The sequence below is a fragment of the Crinia signifera genome, chromosome 1 (genome assembly GCF_055691185.1).
Source record: "Crinia signifera chromosome 1, ASM5569118v1, whole genome shotgun sequence".
Lineage (NCBI taxonomy): Eukaryota > Metazoa > Chordata > Amphibia > Anura > Myobatrachidae > Crinia > Crinia signifera.
In genome coordinates, this window is record NC_139217.1 from 401,042,986 (window position 1) to 401,063,135 (window position 20,150).

Here is a 20,150-nt window from a genome sequence, read left to right on the forward strand (position 1 = left end):
AGAGTAATGTACATAAGGTAAAGTGGTACTACTGTGTGATGTAACGTGAATAAGGGGCACGCATCGCATGATATAATGTGAATAAAGTTGCACTACTGTGTGGCATAATTTGAATTGGGGGTAAAATTGTGTGGCCATGCCCCTTCCCAGCAAGAACACACCCCTGTTTGGGCTGCGCACCAAATGTGGGCACTGTTTCTATTTTAAAATATTGCGGGTAGGAGCACCAAAATGATGACTGCTATGATGAGGGTTGATGGTGCTGGGAGAGGGGAGCAGGGTCAGAGGCGGAACTAGTGGCGGTGCTAGGGGGCACCAGCCAAAATCTTGCCTAGGGCGTCATTTAGGCTAGGGCCGGCTCTGGACTTCCCTCTTAATATATAATTGCTGTCACCTGATTTAAACAGGTAAATAGGTAAGAAAGGTGTTTCCACACAAGTGATGGCAATCATACATTAAGAGAGAAGTCCAGAAACAGAGCAATGTGTCTCTCCTGGAGAGGGTCATGTTGGGAGGTATGAGACTGTGCAGTTGATTTATATGTTATGCATGTTACCTTATACTGCATTATTTGTACACTGATGTTATTCATCATTAATGTTTTAGCAGTAATAATATATATATTTATCAATGGGTCCAGTCCATGTGCAAACCTTCTTTGGAGACTGGCTACACCCCTTCACATGGGCCCTTATCCTGGGGGGGAATCCATGCCCCAGTCTGACACTGGCTATATTACAAGTGCAATCAGGGTAACTGCTCCTTCTGTTGGTCATTAATTAATGCATTGATTTCACAATAACTGGTTTAACTTTTTTCTTATCATTAATCTTAATAAAGTCATGAACATGAAATGTATATCCCAAATGTCCCAATATATGCACTTAGTTCTGCTGAGTTCGTCACACATGCTGGCAGCTTTGACAGATGTTGCTTCAGTCTCGTGTGTCAAATTGCTCCCTTCCATATTTGAATAGAGACATAAGCACTTCCCCCACACAGAAAGGTATTTTCCTAATGAGTGGTTGTAAAATTTTAACCACAGGGTTTCTTCAAGGACTTTCACTCAGTCTGACAGGTTGCTATGATTCATTAGCTAATGAGCGAACTATGGGATTCCCTGTGACTAAATTGAGTAAGAGCTCCATAAGTTTATTCCTATTACACCATTAAAACCTTGACCCTTAAAACATAACTCTAAAACAAATTAACACCCACTTACCAAGGACTAAGGGGTTATTCTGATTCACTCGGAAAGGCACAATCACTCTCTAGTGGACAAAACCATGTGCACTGCAGGTGGGGCAGTGTATCAGAATAACCAGGGGCTGGCTGGCAACTTTCAGCCTGGGGGACAGACACAAGCAAGTGGCCCAGCTTTTTAAAGGGAATAGCCATGACAATATTGTTGAGGGAGTGGCTTGTGTAATGTGGGTGTGGTTTAAAAAGGCACATGTGGGGTTTACCGGCATGTGCACAAAGTTTGATATTCAGCTTTTTTTTAATCCCAATTAAAATCAATATTTTAAAAAAAAATTTCAGCACTTGCTCTGGCCTCTGTGGACACGCAATTATGCAATTAAAAGTTTCCAATTAGCTTATTTAGTCTCTTCCCTTGCACTGCAGACAGCTTCTATGTCCCGGGCACAGGACAGGTACTACCCCTAACAATGCACCCGCTCCCTACACAAACTATACTACCACTAACCCCACGTCCCTCACACACTACCTAAACTACCCCTGACCTGCACCTGCTTTCCACACACACACACAACACTACCCCTATTCCATCACTTGCTCACGCTATACCACCCCTAACCCTGCGTCTGCTCCCTGCACGCACTACCCCCCTACTCCCTGCACCTGCTCCATTTACACACTACCCCTAATCATGCACCTACTTACACTACACCACCCCTTCTCCCCGCACATACACCACCCCTAACCCTAAACCTGCTCCCTGCACACACAACACCACCCCTAACCATGTTCCTGCTCTGTTCACACACTACACTACCCCTAATCATGCACCTACTCCCCGCACACACAACACTACCACTAATCCTGTACCTGATCACACTACACTACCCCTACCCCCGCTCCCCGCAGACATTAAACCACCCCTAACCCTGCACTCGCAGAAACACTACCCATAACTACAAACTACACTACCGCCACTCCCCTGTCCTCGCTCACCACGTTACCACCCTGCATCTGCACACATCATTGGCAGCCAGGCTGCTGGCTGACTATAGAAATAAAAAAATCCTTCACCCACAGAATTTAGATGCCAGATGCACTAAGCTTCAAAAGGCGATAAAAAGGGAGAGTGATAAACAACCAACCAATCAGCTCCTGTCTGACATTTTTCCAACACAGTCCGTGACATGACAGACAGGAGCTGATTGGCTGGCTGCTTAGCACTCTCTATTTTATCAGTTTGGAAGCTTAGTGCTTCTGGCCCTATGTCTGCAAAACAAATCATGCAATTCATTTTTCTTAATTGGAAACCATATGTAAAGGGAAAACACAAAGTTACCACCACATATAACTTGTATACACACGCAAAAACATTATATACAGATGAATCTTTCCTTGTCTTTGCTGGTGATCCACCAGCAGCATGCTGCTGGCGAATCGCCAGCAACACGGCGAACACAGCGCCACTATCTGACTGTGACGCGCGTGCGTCCCCCACGCACGCGTGTCACAGTATCCGGGCGACGGGGCGGCGAGGCGGACGCATTACTGTCCGCCTCCCGCTCGAGGGACAGGGGGGCACCCGAGGAGGCTACGGGGGGGGGGGGGGGGGGTGCGGTCGCCCGGTGTGGGCACCGGGCAACCGAGGGCAGCACCGTCGGAAGGGGACGCGCGCGCACCTCGTGCGCGCGCATCCCCTTCCGGCATACAGATGGCCGCGGGGCAGGGGATGGCGACGCCATCGCCATCCCCTGCAAAGATGAATCCCGCTACATCTGTATATATATTTAATTTATTATGTAAACCCAGTCTCCCTTTGGTTTCTAAAGGAATGGAGTAGTAGTCTCTCCTCACCTCTGCCCTCTCTCTCCTGCAGTGTGGACTCTGGGGGCTCCCTAAAGCTGTGTACAAACGGGGGGAGATATATTGCTAATCAATATATTGCTGAGCAATATATTGCTCAGTGTCTCCTTTTCATAAGCGACCAGAAATGGTCGCTGATAAAAGGGAACCTCTGTCGGGGGAGCCGCAGAGGGAATCAGCAGGTCGCAGGAGCAAGCTCCTGCGACCAGCGATGTAAGGGGGCTAAAAATGGGAGCGCGCATCCAGCGATTTATCGCCGTGCACACTCCAATCGCTGGCAATATGGTCGCTCAACAACCATATTGCCATCGATTTTAGCCTGTGTGTACGCACCTTAAGGTTTCTTTTAATGCTGCTCCTCTTTGCATTATAGTTAGCGGCAAACCTCGATAAGCTCTGCCCCCTTTTCACTCTTTGGCCTCTTGGATTGCTGGGAGAGGAAAGCTGGCTCTCCATTGGTCAAAGGCAGCCATCTTTTTGTAGCCAGCTATGGGAGGGGCCATTATCTGTTAGCCCCATACTACTACATAGTTGAGCATCGGCCATGGCATGGGGAGCAGCAGGAGGCAAGACAGAGCATCATGTACATGGCTCTGGTAGTCAGATGGGCAGCCCTGCAACACATAAATTATACTGGCCTGGGGGGCAGATGGCACCCTGTGAGAATAACCCCCTAAGTGCATTAACTATCTGCTTACCAAACTCCATAATATATGTAAATAAAGGACACAAACACACGATTGGCTGAAGAGGAAACCTGCACTGATGCCAAATTGGCTTTCACAACAGGTGCAGGCTGGTTTCCCTTTTTCATAAGCTAATGCTTTACTAACCTGGCAAATTTCCACGGATGCCGCACAGCAACCAAGGATTGCGAATCAAAACTGCAGGAAGACCTTGATGCAGATGCCAAAACACAGACATAGGACCTGATTCGGGGCTGATTTTTTAGAAAATGGACAAAACCATGTTGTACTGCAGGTGGGGCAGACGTAACATGGAGTGTAGGGAGGTGGCTCCGATTGAGCGCAAGCTCCAGGAGCCGAGGAGGAGAGAGGGTGCACTCAGGGTTGCTGACTTTTAGGCCATTTATTTTGCATCATCATGGCCACACTCCTAGCTGTGTAATTCTTGTATTTCAGGCATTACACAGCAGGTGGGCGGGCCACGATGATGAGATTCACATCATCGGGTCCCATGACCCCCTCCTCCCCTACCAAGGGGTGGTTGCATGAGCATGTTGCCATTGCGGGGGACTTGTCCACCTTTTCAGGATGCCAGGAGGTGGACCTGATTTTCAGGACCCTCGCTGCCATTCCAGGGTAGACAAATATGGGTGCACTGCCAGCCCCTTATATCCTTTCTCTGCTGTGCCGGAAGATGGAGGCAGGAGACTGGTGGGGGAAGCATTGCCATAGGAGTATAAAGTCTCTGTCCACATGCAGAAAGAGACCCTGCTCCCCTCCAAAAATGAGACAAACACTTAAAGGAGACAGACACTTGATGTCTTCCTGTACCTAAAGCATTTGTAAGTGGAGCGCAGAACGCTACCCGGAAGTGCTATTTCTGGGAGCACTGGCGCATTTTGCTCCTGAGACCACCGGCAACAAGCATGTAACCTCCCCTAGAAAGGAGCATAACACCCTGGCATTAAGCATTTAACCCTCCCTGGCAACAGACACATAACGTCCCCTAGTAATTAGCATGTAACTCCCCTGGCAACGAGCATTACCCCCCTTGGCATTGAGCATGTAACTTCCCTGGCAATGAGTATTTAATCCCCCCTAGCAACAAGCATGTAAATCTCCCTGAAAATGAGCATGAAACCGCCACCCTGATGACGAGCATGTAACCCCCTTGCAATGAGCATGTAATCCCTTCTGGCAATGATAATGTAATCCCTCCTGGCATAGAGCATGTAACCCATGGCATCAACAATGTAACCCTTGGCAACAATCGTGTTACCCCCTGGCAACAAGTAAGTAACCCCCCCTTACAACAAGCATTTAGGTAATCAGTCCTTCAGAGGGCATTATTTGTTTAAGCGGCACTAGTTGGGGTATTATATGTGTATGCAGCACTACAGGGTGACATTTTATTTGTAAGTGGCACTACAGGGGCAGTATATGTATAAGCGGCACTAGTGGGGACATTTATGTGTGTAAGCGACACTACAGGGGGCATTATTCGTGTAAGCAGCTCTACAGTGGCCATTATTTGTACGTGGCACTAAAAGGCCATGTGGATGTGAAAAATTTATAATAATGGCATTGCGTTTTATAATGTTAACTGGAAGTGCCGGGAATGCTGGCAGCACCAAGAGAAGATGCAGTGAGCTGCATATTTTGCCATGAAACACCTGACGAGTAATTAGAAGCCTTACTGTGTTGCATCATTTTTAAGGACATTTTTGTGTGTTGGACATAAAATGGTGACAGTGGCATAACTGTGTATGGCATAATATGTAATAGGCATTTGTGGCATAATCTGTAATAGGCATTGCAGTGTGTGGTATAAAGTAAGCATTACGCATGATGTGTGGCATAATGTGCATTGGACTTTACTGTATGGCATAAATAGAATTAAATATTATGGTGTGTGGCATGTGCAATAGGCATTAAGGTATGCGGCATAACGTTAAATAAGCATTATGGTGTGGCATAATGTCTAATAAGTATTATGGTGTGTTTTATAATGTGTAATGGGCATTATGGTGTGTGGCATAATTTTTAATAGACATTACAGTGTGTGGCATATTGTGTTACTGATTTTGTGGCATATTGTGTAATGGGCATTACGGATTGTGTGGCATAATGTTTAATGGGCATTATGGTTTGTGGGGCAAAATGTGTAAGGGGCATTACTATAAGAAGGACTAGGGGAGGTGGTGCAGAAACTAACTGTTGCTCTGGGCCCCAATGTCAGCTAACTACTCTACTGGGTGTAACATATGCAGAGAGAGAGAGATTTGGGCAAGTTATTTTGTTTCTGTGCAGGGTAAATTCTGGCTGCTTTATTTTTACACTGAAATTTAGATTTCAGCTTGAACGAATTCCAACCAAATCTATCTCTCTCTCTCTGCACACGTGCAGTGCAGCATGGCTTTGACCATTTGCTAAAAAAGCAGCCCTGCGATCAGGTATGAATCAGGCCCATAGAAACACAGGTTTCACAGGGTCATGGGCACAGATCACAGGGGCATGTCGAGATTCATGGTGCAACGAATACTTCACCCTGGCATTATGCAAGTCTCAGTGTTTGGTTTTAATGCATATTAAATGTAAAATATATTTTATTTTAAAGGAAAGGAACAGGGTGAGCCCATTTACAGAATGCTTTGTATGTTTTTTTTTTTTGTATGTTTTGTTCTCAGAAGTATTTACTAACATGTAGGATGTCCACCTAGAGCAGAGTAATGCAGCCAGGCAGAAAGACATAATAGACTGTTAATATACATTTGCAGATGTTCTCTCTACAATTCAGGACCCAAAATTGAATTTTAGCTGTGATGTCTTTGCCGTCTGCACCCATAAAATAGAATGGGCAATAAGGCCTATGGTACAGATGGTGCCGCTCTCATTTGTTTTTGCCAGCACTCCGGCCGCTCGTGTCTGCCAGCTGGCACGCTGGCAAATGTGGACACGTGAGCATTGCCTAGAATGGGGCGCCTGAGCGTCTTCGATGTGCACAAGCCCCATTCGCCGGCACAGGCTGGTGATTGGTGTGACAATAGCCTCTCAGATGAGAGCAGCTCTATCTGTATATAAAGAAGACCCACATTTTGATGGATACTGTAGTACATGTTGAGTATCTCCTATCCGATATATGTTATATCATTTTGAAAATCATAGTTTCTGGAACTTACTTTATTTTGCTAAAAGCATTATTGGAACTGTAACTGGCACTACTGGGAGCATTACATGTAACTGGCACTACTGTGGACATCTGTAACTGGCACTACTGGGAGCATTATATGTAACTGGCACTACTGTGGACATCTGTAACTGGCACTACTAGGAACATCTGTAACTGGCACTACTGGGGACATGATTTGTAACTGGCACTACTGTGGACATCTGTAACTGGCACTAATGGGAACATCTGTAACTAGCACTACTGGGGATATCTGTAACTGGCACTACTGGGGACATTATATGTAACTGGCACTACTGGGGACATCTGTAACTTGCACTACTGGGAGCATTACATGTAACTGGCACTACTGTGGACATCTGTAACTGGCACTACTGGGAACATCTGTAACTGGCACTAATGGGAATATCTGTAACTGGCACTACTAGGGACATGATTTGTAACTGGCACTTCTGTGTACATCTGTACCTGGCACTAATGGGAACATCTGTAACTAGCACTACTGGGGATATCTGTATCTGGCACTACTGGGGATATCTGTAACTGGCACTACTGGGGACATTATATGTAACTGGCACTACTGGGGACATTATATGTAACTGGCACTACTGGGGACATGATTTGTAACTGGCACTACTGTGGACATCTGTAACTGGCACTACTGGGGATATCTGTAACTGGCACTGGCACTACTGGGGTCATCGGTAACTAGAACTACTTCACATCTGTAACTGTGACTACTGGGAACATCTTTAACTAGCACTACTGGGGACATCTGTAACTGGAACTTCTGGGGGCATGATATGTAACTGGTACTAAATATGGGTAAAAACTTGGCTGGAGGATAGGGAACAGCGTGTGGTGGTAAACAGATTTTCTAATTGGGTTAAAGTTTGTGCTAGGACTTACTTATCTTTAATATAATTATTAATGACATAGCAGATAGTGCTGAGAGTAAAGTTTTTAACGTCAATGCCTTACACGTTATTTTAAAGCGGGAATCATTTGGTGCTGAGAGCAAAGTGTCCATTTCTGCAGATGACACTAAACTATGCAAGGTAATAAATTCTGTTCAGGATGTCGCCGCTCTACAGAGTGATTTAAATAAATTGGAGGATTGAGCAGCAAATAGAAGATGAGGTTCAATATGTATAAATGTAAGGTCATGCATTTTGGGACCAGAAACCTGTGTGCAAGATATAAATGAAATGGAGTAGAGGTTGGGGATTTATTCATGGAGAAGGACTTGGGTGTATTCAATGACATCAGCCAAGGCTAACAAGGTTCTGGCATGCATAAAAGGGGCCTAGAGGTTAGGGACAATAGTGTAATTTTACCATTGTCTTAATCATTAGTGAGTCCGCATCTTGAATACAGTGTCCACTTAAGGGCTCCGCTCTATAAAAAAGATATCTTGGAACTGGAAAGGGTTCAGAGAAGGGCAACAAATTAAGGGTGGAATGAAACGGATGTAAAACACATGTTATTTGCCTGATTCCATCCAATTTCTCAGCCCGATGCACCGGAATCGAGTGATATCGGGCAAAATTGCACTAGTGTATGGCCACCTTAAGATATGGAATCCTCTGCAAGAGAAGGTTGTGATGGCAGACACTATTGATACATTTAAAAAGGGATTATACAAATTGTTTGAAGAAAAAAGTATACAGAGTTACGACAATTAATTGCAATGTAATACTGGATCGTAAAAGGAATATGAATTACCATTCTGGTTAAAGAAAATTACAAATAAAAACACTTAGTGATTTCAATGAGTCTGTTAGAATAGTTGTCAAAAAAATTAAACACTATAACCTGTGCACATTAACTTAAAAAATAGGTTGGACTTGATGGACTAATTTATATTTTCAACCTCACCATGTTACTATGTTAAAATGATGGGTGCCAGATGACTGCCAGACAGTCAGCATTCCGATTGACAGGGGCTATTCTCCCTTGTGGGGGTCCACAACCCTCATAGAGGAAGAATAGAACCTGTGGTGAGTGAAGCGAGCCACCAAGCCCGCAGCATGATTAGCACAGCAAGCCCAAAAGGGGCTTCTTTGCACTCACCCCCCTGTTGGAGCACCAGCAGTTGGGATTCCAATGTTGGGATACTGACTGTCAGTATCCCGATTGTCAGACCGGCATACCACACCCAAAAAGCTTAGCATTCATATTCAGTACCTGAGATGAACTTCATTTCATGTTTTGAAACCTTGTTTATTGCACAAATAAAATATATTTGTGTGTATTTCATGTGTTTGATGTGTTTATACAATATAAATGTAATTTTGTGTTCACACATGGGTCCCGTCCTCAAAATACCTAATTAAAATAATGTCACAACTCAGGGTTTGACACATACTTATCTCCATTCCAGGTGCTTGGCCAGGCTTGCTCAGCGACTATAATCCAGGTCAGAGCTGCAGCGTCCCGGTCTCCAGCTGGCACCGGGTGTGCACGGTCAGCACCTCCTGAGATGTCATCTCGGTGGTTACCGCTGAACACAACCTGCGGCCTTGTTGCTCACAAACTCCATCACTGGGCCTTCTCTCTGTTACAGACCTCAAGCCTTTCCACATGCACACCAAACATCATTTGTGTCTCCAACATGGGAGTGGCCATATTGGTTTGATTCACAGTTCACCAGCCAATCCAGGAATGGTTATTCTAACACCATCCTGCAACAGGCTCCACCTATATATACACTGAGACTGGTCTACAGGTTTCACATACATCTCTGTTGTTATACTATTGTTCTCTATCTGAAGGGCGATATCAAGAAAACGTATTTTCTAAATGCTAATTTCTGACGTGAAAGTTAATCCAAAATCATTGCTGTTTAAATCATTAGTGAAACAAGTGAGTAATTCTAAATTCCCATCCCAAATAAAAAAAATACGTTGTCAATAAATCTGCCATAGAGGACCTGGTTTGCCCAATAGCCTCCTCAAGTGCACCCATGTATAGGTTCACAAAGTTAGGGATGGACCTGTGTTTTAAAATAAATAATTATTGCCTCTAATCACATTCAGCATGCAAAACATTGTGAGTTATATTTTTTCCCCAGGATTAAAGGAATATTCACATCTTGTAACCATGTCTCACTAATTGTTATATATATATATATATATATATATATATATATATATATTAATAATCTTCAATTATCAATTTGATTATCATGAACAAACGGCAAAGTACAGTAGTGTATACAAAATCCTGCTAGCAACAACATTTGAATAGCAAGAAGTATTATAGAACAACAACAAATAAACAAAATAAGAAAAGGAAAAAAAAAGGGGGGGGGGGGGGTGTTGGAGATCTCAGTCCTCCAAGGGGGTAGTCTGAAGTCCATACCAATTGTAGCAATTACACCTGAATGGGCTCATCCTCTGATAACACTCTAGACTTATACTAACCCGTGTGTTGAAAGCAGGTTTTAATTAAAGAGCATGTCAAAGATGGCAAGGCGTCTACATAGCTCTCCCATAATTCAGAGATTTTTTTCACCCTGACTTCCATATGAAAGGAAGCCTCAAGCCAATACATTTTGAAAAGAAAGAATAATTTTCCCTGACCAAGAGACAAACTTTGAGTGTTGGGATGAATCCAGTGCTGGAGAATGGCCTTTTTTGCAGCTGCAGAAAATTAAGTTGTAGTTTTTTGCTACCCTTGGTGTATTTAGATACTGGAGGTGTTATTCCAAGTATTGGCCGTAAAGTGTTAGCGGTAAAAAATGATGGCGGGCCATAGCGTAACTTTTAATTTGCACCCAGAATCTTTTAAATGGCGGGCAGTCACATAGACAGTGATACAGTGAGGCCTCCACACAAGCACATTTAGGACAAGACAAATGTGTCTGTAAGCCAATTAGGTTACGTCTTAACGGGGATAAATATCCTCTATAAAATAAATGTAAATGCATTTCTTTATTCATTGCAACCGGGAGAACTTTATTTGTATAAAGTAACTGGGCAACAATTTTTTTCTCATTTAAATGTGGAAACTGAAAGACCCATTGATGAATGCCAGTTTGTCTGTTTTTATCATAGTACGGAGTATGCAAAGTAGCATTAAAACAGGAAACGGCTTTAGATAACACTCGTTCACTCTGAAAAATCACATCCAAAGAATTAGATACATCTAAGGCAGACAAGGAAGCCAGAACAGTAGAGATATAATGTGTTGTCAGAAAGGAAAAAAGTGAATGTGCTTTTGCAAAGGAAAGCGTTTTTTAGTAGTAATATTTGTTATTTGTCAGATAATCCTACAGATGGAGCCCATGTCTTCCATGCGGGGGCTGATGGTCGGATCGCCAGCCGCCAGAAGGGGACACACGTGCATCCCCTTCAAACAGAGCCCCCCGTCGGTCCGTCCCCGGTCACCGACACTCGCCCCAACCTCCCCGCCAGGGCCGGATTAACAATGGGGCTGATGGAGCTATAGCTCCAGGCCCACTCTCTAAATAGGCCCATCTTGTAGCTGAGGGACAGATCTTTCCAATGAGCCCGGCCCCGCATTGCTAGGCCTCCGGGAACCGGAGATACTGCTAGGTAAACCTGGAACGTTTTTCCCCCTCTTAGGATAACATGGGACCCGCTATTTCTGACCCCCAACAGGTTCCAACGGCTGCCAGTTCCCCCTCTGGCATCACAGAAGCTCGAGGTTGATCTCAATCCCAAATCGCTGGGTCTTCAATCTGATACCAGGCTGGTCCATATGGGTTCATTGGTTCTAGAGATTTTGCGGGTAAACTGATTTTTTCATTTCATTTTTTCATTTCTGAAATGTCATTTCATGGCTGTTCATGTTGTTTGAGGACAGATTTTTTTGGAACCAAACGGCACAGTTTCACGGGACCAAAATCATTCGAAGCCCACATGTAAAAGGCTCAGTTGGTTCTGAGGATATAGATGGTTGTTTAAGGAGGGGGGTTCTCTCCCCATCACACCAGAAAATGTAGGGACTAGGCTGGTGTAAAATGGGCCAGCCCGGGAATGTCCCTGCATGATCCTGGGACCATATTCCCAGGTAAATCCCTGAATTTTGACTCAATCCGTGTGCCATTGTGTGAATTTTGGCTCAGTAGGTGTGGCATTATGGGGGAAATTTACTAAAGGAAATTTGTAAAAAAATAGGTGTATTTGTATCCAGAAATACACTTATTTTTGACATTTACTATCCCGAAAATATGGCAATTCGTAGTCGTATTGATGTGCAATTCGGTACGAATTGCCGTATTTTCGGGATAGTAAATGTCAAAAATAAGTGTATTTCTGGATACAAATACACCTATTTTTTTACAAATTTCCTTTAGTAAATTTCATCCTATGTGTAAGAGACAAGTACAGTATAAGGGGTTACTATTGTATTGCATGATTTGTATAAGGAGTATATGGTGTGGTAAACTTAGGTGACCACATAAAAGGTGCTGAAATGTTGTCCAAGTTTCGGCTTTCAGTATTTTTTTATGGATGACCCCACAAGTATCTTAGGACATTGGCATCCTGCGGGTGCAGCTTTGGAGGGCATCTGCCAAAATATCTCCCTGCATTTTTCCTATGCCTATACACAAATAGAGACACACCCATGAGCAGACCACCCAACCAGAACACTGGTCACGCCCCCCACATTATTAGGTGCTGGCCACAAACCCTATTATTGCGCATAATAGGCCCTTGATAATTTTCAGCTCCAGGCCCATTTAGACCTTAATCTGGCTCTGCTCCCCGCAACCCCCTAACCCTGCCCATCCCTGAAGTGGAGACAGGCAGGGTTTGGGTCCCCCGCCACCCAGTAACTGGGACACGCGTGCCTGTGGGACGCTAGCACATCCCAGTCTGATGGAGCGCCATCTCACCAGCAGGAGCAACCTGGCGAGCCCAGCGCTGACTGAGAGGCGCTTCATCTGTAAGCCCCTTTTCTGCCCAATAGCGGAATGGAGGGGCTGCCCCACTGTGTTTAAACTTGGGTTCCCCTTAAAAAAGGGAGGAAGAGAGAATGATGACAATTAGGATTCCAATCATTCCTGACTGTATGCCAGGTTGACCAGACAGTCATTAAGAGTGGAATATCCAATAAAAAACTGTTGTTCTAGAACTGTTTTAGCGTAAGTATCCTGTTTGTATAACCAATCTTTAATGTATATACACATAGCAGCTTGTGAGTACAGCCATATATCTGGGAAATTGATGGCGCCTCTCAATCTCATCTTCTGCAAGATCACCATACTACTTTTAGTTTTTTTTGTCTTTCCAAATAAAGGTGTGAAAGGATTTAATAATGGAGGCCTCGTCAGATTTCGATAGTAGAATCGGCAATACCTGTAAAGGGTATAAAATTCTTGGAAAGACAATTAGTTTAATGAAGCCTGCTCTACCTAAGAAAGAGAGATGGAGACTGCGCCAGCTCAGAAGCACATTGAGTCCAAAATAAGATGTTTAACATTGAGAAAGTATGAGTCTGAGATATTCCGAGGTAAATAGATTCCTAAATATTAAATACACTTAGCCCCCCAATGTAAACCAAGGCCACAAGATCAAGAAGGTTGTACCTCATCACTGAGGGAAAGGGCAGATGATTTTTCTATGCTAATTACAAAACCCGATACTTCACCAAACCGGGCAATCTTATCCAATAGATGAGATAAGCATACGACTGGGTTACTCAAATACAAAAGTAAATCATCTGCAAATGCTGTTAACTTAACCTAAAGCAATTCTGGGCGCCTATCTAGTTTCAGAAGAAGTATATTATAAGATGTATTAATACCAGGATAGGAAATATTACCAGACTGTTGTCTCTGAAACAAATTTGTCAACGTGGGTACTAGATCCTCCTTCAGCATTTTATAATAGTCTCCATTCAGACCATATGGGCCTGGGGACTTATTAGATGGCAGAGAGGAAATTACATTAAGAACCTCTCCCTCTGAGATCACATTACGTTATAGTAGCATGCGATGCGATGCAATGCGAGTTCCCGCTCCCTGTCATTCCCGCCCCCTGTCGGATCCTCTCAGAAATCACTCATCACTGATATTCTGTCAGGAGAAGAAGCATACCTCAGAGCTGGTGGTGATTTATTGAGATTATTGAGAAAGTTATTGCGATTATTGAGATGGCTGCATCTATGACCGTGTTCACGCTGCCTCAGACGGAGGAGGAGGCTATCGCCTTTTTTCAAGGACACAATCTCCTTCCGGTGGCGCAGAATTGCACAAATGGCCACATTATGCGCCTTTCTGTGAAAGAATGCATGTGGCGCTGCCATGTGAAAGCGTGCCGGCTAAAGGTGAGCCTGAGAGTGGCTCACTGGTTTCCTGGGTGCCGCTTGTCCTTTGTCACCCTGGTGCGCTTTATATACTCATGGGCCCAGAAACTGACATCCATTGAGTACTGTCAGCAACAGCTGGACATTTAAAAAAGACGGCTGTTTTATACAATAGATGGATGCGGGAGGCGTGTATGATGGACATTAACTGTAAATCAACAGGGTTGGTATACTGTATCATGTGTCCATGTGACCGCAAATACATTGGAATGACGACGATACCTCTGAAACAGAGAATACTGGAACATGTAGGTACTGTGAGGAATTCCAAAACAGATATTGGAAAACATAAACAGCTCACCACAGTGGCCAAACACTTCCATGATTACCATCAAGGTGAATCCCAATCTCTGAGAGCCTTTGGTATAGAAAAAATACATCTGGGAATAAGAGGCGGAAATATGAATCAAGAACTTTTAAAGAGAGAAAGTTACTGGACATTCATCCTAGGAGGACTACAACCCTCAGGAATGAATGAATATATTATGGGGGCTTTCCTATAGAATTGACAAACCAGTCTCTGAACAGTACCATATAAAGTATGAACCAAACTATAAAAAATTGTTCTGCATAGATAGGCATACCCCTTTCTCCCTTAGATTTCACACTCCTCTCAACCTAACCACACTATTTATCAATATTATTATCAGGAAGCGAAATACTTTCATAATTCCCATAAACATGGCGATAAGAACATCAATCAGTTAGAGTAGACAAGATCAGACCAATATTCTTAATAAACCTGAACTCCCCTGAGGTAATATTAATACAACAATGTCCAACTCACATTATCAATCCAATGTGACACAACACTGATTTACACCAATAATTTGTTTTGTTTCACTATTCACAATATGATTTATTTATATTTTTATCACGATTTTGCACTGGCATGAGTCACATTATAATATAATATTATATTATACATTATGTGTGTATAATAATTTTTTAACAATTTAATAACACATTTTGTACACTTCAATCTCATATAATTTCACTTATCTATATATTCACCCTCACTAAACCATAAACCATTCTTTATTCCCACTAGCAAATATTTTTCATTTATCACTAGTACCAACACATTATGTTGAGGGACATATGGACATATGTAGGTAAGTCCAATGACACACTATATAATCACTATGGTATAAGTCTTGAGAATAATGAATAATAAATAAATAATTAATATCACTCTACCCAAAAAGGTCTATTATAACTTCCTAATTTGCATAAAATTGATGGAAGAAAAATGTGGTTCCCTTTACATAATAATGAACAGTTCTAGTAGAAATTTGGTAAAGAAATATAATATATTATTAAAAACACGCCGTATTGGGAACATATATGTTAAGGTATTAACCTGAAGAGTCTCATTATTAAACAATCCCGGCAGGGGAGTAGTAAATCAAATATCCATAAACACATAGGGCCTTATTCTGATCGGATCGGTGAAACGTGCGTACGGTCCGTCACACCGTGCGTTTCGGCGAGCGTAAGTCCGCCCACAGAACAGCCGCACACGGACGGTCACAGACACCAACCATGGGGAGTGGCGTACATTTGAGCATACGCCACCGTTCACGGACGGATCTCTCTCTTAGCCACGATACCTGGCGTACCTCAGAGCGTACGTCACAGTGCACGGACGGATCTTGTCCGTTTTCCCACTGACACCCAGGGGCAAACGCAGGATTTTCAGAAGGGGGTTTCCAGAGGGGCGGAGCAAAGCACGGAGATGGACACTTATGTGACTCAGTATATGCCGGGTCAGTTAAAGTATTATAGATAGACCAAATGTATATAAATAATAATAATAAAAAAATATATATATATACATACAGGGGCGTCAACATCAGATTAGACCCCTGGGCATAGCAATGTATTGGGGCCCCTACCGATCCTCCAGCAGTAGGTGTGGGGGAAGCTTTGATGTCCCGCGGGTGGTAGGGGTTATTATATCAACCGCTCAGCATGTAGGGTCTGGATCAGTAATTTCCACTAATTACTCCTTTACTAAACAGATTGTGGGAGATGGGGTGGGAGAAGGGGGCATTGGGCTGAATGAAGGGGCCCTGATACATAACTTCCCGGGTTATACAGGATGTTTAATATGCAGAGGAGGGGTGTATAGTGGAGTGGGCTTATTATTCATAATTTTCTGGTGGGAGAACAGCTTGCTTGACTGTAGATATCTCCAATTCCCGGAAATAGATTTCTTAGATTCTTAGATAATTGAATTAAAAACTAGAGAATCCCACCTACCAAATGGTATTGGGGACTAGGGGATCAGAGTTCAGGAGGCAGAGCAATCTGCCAACGAGGATATAAAACTACATACCAGGTGTGTGGAGCTGGAGCAGTAACCAGCTGCTGGAAAGCTGATATCTCTGGTTCTGGGAGCAGTAGAGACAAGCTACTAGTGTCCATCAAAGGGGGAGAGTCTCAGCTTTTGGAATATACCCTCAGAAAAACTCTGTCAGACAGAACCTGAAATATCTGACTGGGAAGAGCAATTAACAGGCTTGGATGGGGACCACTGCTTTGAAGTCAGATATCTCCGGTTACCAAGGGCCGATTTGTAAAATTCTTGTACCCATGGAAAGAGGGGACCCTCCGCTTTCAGCATAGGACCCTAAGACTCCTGGGGGGGTTTCTGGGTACTCAGAAACCCCCCTGCGTGCGCTACTGCTGACACCTTCCGTATATCTAAAGTGTACGTCACATTGCAAGTAGAAATTGAGTCCAAAAACATCATTGTTGCTCTTAGACGTGGTTTATGTGTCTTTTTAATAATAAAAAACTGGTATGTTTGTGTTACAGTGAAAAAGTTGACACATGTTGACTCCTGTGAATTGAGTGTATATTGTAACATACTGTGTATTAATACCTGCCGGGTGACGCACATCTGTGCTCAAAACAATAAAGTCAGGTGGGACACCGCCGCGTGTTTTCAAATACGCGCACACTGTGACTGATCAAACCCGACGCGACCACGACGTGTATTACTCTACACACGTCGGGTTAAATGATTCTTTAATGCCTGAGATATATGTTTTAAGGCATTACTTATATGTCCCCCAGTCTGTTGCCTCATCCAGTGTGCAGGCTAAATCACAATGCTGTGCTGGCGGCAGCCGCACATAAGCTGTATAATTGACATAGTCATATTACTCTGCTGCATACTGCATATCGTCTCTAATTGACACAGGACCCCACAGGGGATGATGGCTATATATTTATTATAAATCCTGAACAAAGAGACGGCATTATGAATTGTGGCAATTTCTATAAAACATCACACAGACTGAATTTGTTACATGACAACACCTTTTGCTGTAACAGATATCAGACACACATGTAGCTAAATAAAATGATACTGTTGCAGAAATGTGAGTCCAATAACTGCAACATTATAACTCACTCACTACATTATTTCTAGGGTACTTGTTTCCTAGCACGGCCACAATCTTATGGATCGTGTACCTTTAAGTTAAGGTACACGATCCATACGATGGACCCGATTTCCTTTGAAATCAGGTCCATTTGGCCGGCTAAGACACAATATCAAGGGCATCGCGTCGGTCGGGACCATTAACATTGGTCCCGACGCGACCGACGCGATGCCCCCGATTTTTCCATAGGCTTCAATGTTAAAAAATATTTTAACATTGAAATCGTGTCGGGAAAGTTAAAATATCGGGGGCATCGCGTCGGTCGGGACCATTAACATTGGTCCCGCTGCGATGCCCCCGATTTTTCCATAGGCTTCAATGTTAAAATATTTTTTAACATTGAAATCGTGAGAAAATGTGAAAAATGTGAAATGGGCCAATATGACCCATTTCACATTATAGATGTCCCCGTCGTCACCCCACGATAGACGCCAACCCGAAGCGTGGTGAGCGCAGCGAGCCCGCGAGGGGCGGCGGTGCGCGTCCTCCGACCTTTTCATTCCCCTACTATCCACGTAGTAGGGGTTGGGAATATTTTACATTGAATCCAATGTAAAATCGGGTCCCAGGGACCCGATTTACATTTCATTCAATCAAAAAATCGGGTCGGTCGCGTCGATCGCATCGCATGCGACCAAATCGCATGCGATGCGATCGACCCGATTTTTCCGACACGACCACCCCGATGTAAATCGGTGTGGCCGTGCTAGGAAACAAGTACCATTTCTAGACAGCTTTTTGTTTCTACAATAATAGGACATATATCAACACACTTTTGGCAAAATTATTTATGCCAACTTTAATACACAGTTGCATGAGAGTCACTGGACCATAATAAAATACACACATGCAAAGAGGGGACCCTCCGCTTTCAGCATAGGACCCTAAGACTCCTGGGGGGGTTTCTGGGTACTCAGAGATTTTAAACTAGGCGACGGGGGGGGGGGCAGCAAGACATTATGGGACCATCAGGGAGAGAAGCCGGACTGGGATCAGGAATCATATGGGGGAAGGAGATGGGGGGGGGGGGGGCGGAGACATAGACAAAGTCCTGGGACATAACAAGGGTATAATCGGGGGTAACTCTCAGGGTGCATCAGGAATGTCATGTAATAAAATGTTATTTTGTAACAGTCACGTTACCCCATTACAGTTCTTAGGTACAGATGATCTTAGTATACGGGAAGGAGGGAATGACAGAGGAAGAATTCCCAGAACTATAAAGAGGGCAGGCAGTGTGCATGGTGGGGAGGCCTGTAGAGAGTCTATTGAAGGGGAGAGGGGAAAGAGGAAGCTAGGAAAGAATTCAAATGGGTCCTGGGGTGAAACTAATCACAATATTAGAGCCATATCTAAAAATAAACATAAATTAAAATGCTTACTGGCTAATGCAAGAAGCTTAGTGAGTAAAATCGGGGAGCTAGAAACGTTGATCAGTAGGGACGACTACGACATCATTGGTAATACAGAAACATGGTGTAATGAGTCGCATGACTGGGCATTAAACATGGAGGGATATACACTCTACAGGAAAGACAGGGAAAATAGAAGGGGCAGGGGTGTGTGCCTATATGTAAATAATAACTTAACATCATGTGAGAAAAATATGAGCACAGACCTGGAAGACAACAACTCGGAGACAGTGTGGGCAGAGATAACCGACAATAATAAAAAACAAATTTATAATAGGGGTATGCTATAGACCACCAAATATAAACGAAAGGGAAGAGTCTCTTCTTTTAAACCAAATCAAACAAGCATCAAATCAGGGTCAGGTATTAATTATGGGGGATTTTAATTTACCCGACATTGATTGGGAAAACGAAACAGGTAAATCAGCAAGAAGCAATGGGTTCTTAAGCTTACTTAAAGACCAGTTTATTACACAAACGGTAGAAACTCCAACTCGTGATGAGGCACTCTTGGACTTAGGGTGACATTCTATGGGATGCGATTTCCGTTTTTTGGCGTTATTTAGACCACAAAATGGCGATATCGCATTTTTCATAGAAATCGCAAATTTAATGTGATGCGCTAAGGGACTGAAATCGCATATTATGTGCGTAAAGGTATGCGGACCAAAAGTGCGAGATTAATTCGCACTTTTAGCGCATCCAGATGTTTTCCAATGCAAAAGTATACAAACCGCTTATTTAATGCTATGCGCATTTGCAATTCACACTTTTTAGGTGTCTATTTATCGCACTTATTTCAGACCTGGTTCTGTTTGGCGCATTTGCACAGAACTCATTTTGGTCAAGTGCACACATGGTTAATTTCAACACAGGTGCCTTCATTATCACTCACAAACCCCCCTACATTAACCCCAACATCAGTAAGGACACCTGTGAGGGTTTAAATCATGTAGATTTTTATGACTATTTTAAAGTTGCTTATCTGTGATGTGTCCCATTTGGAGGA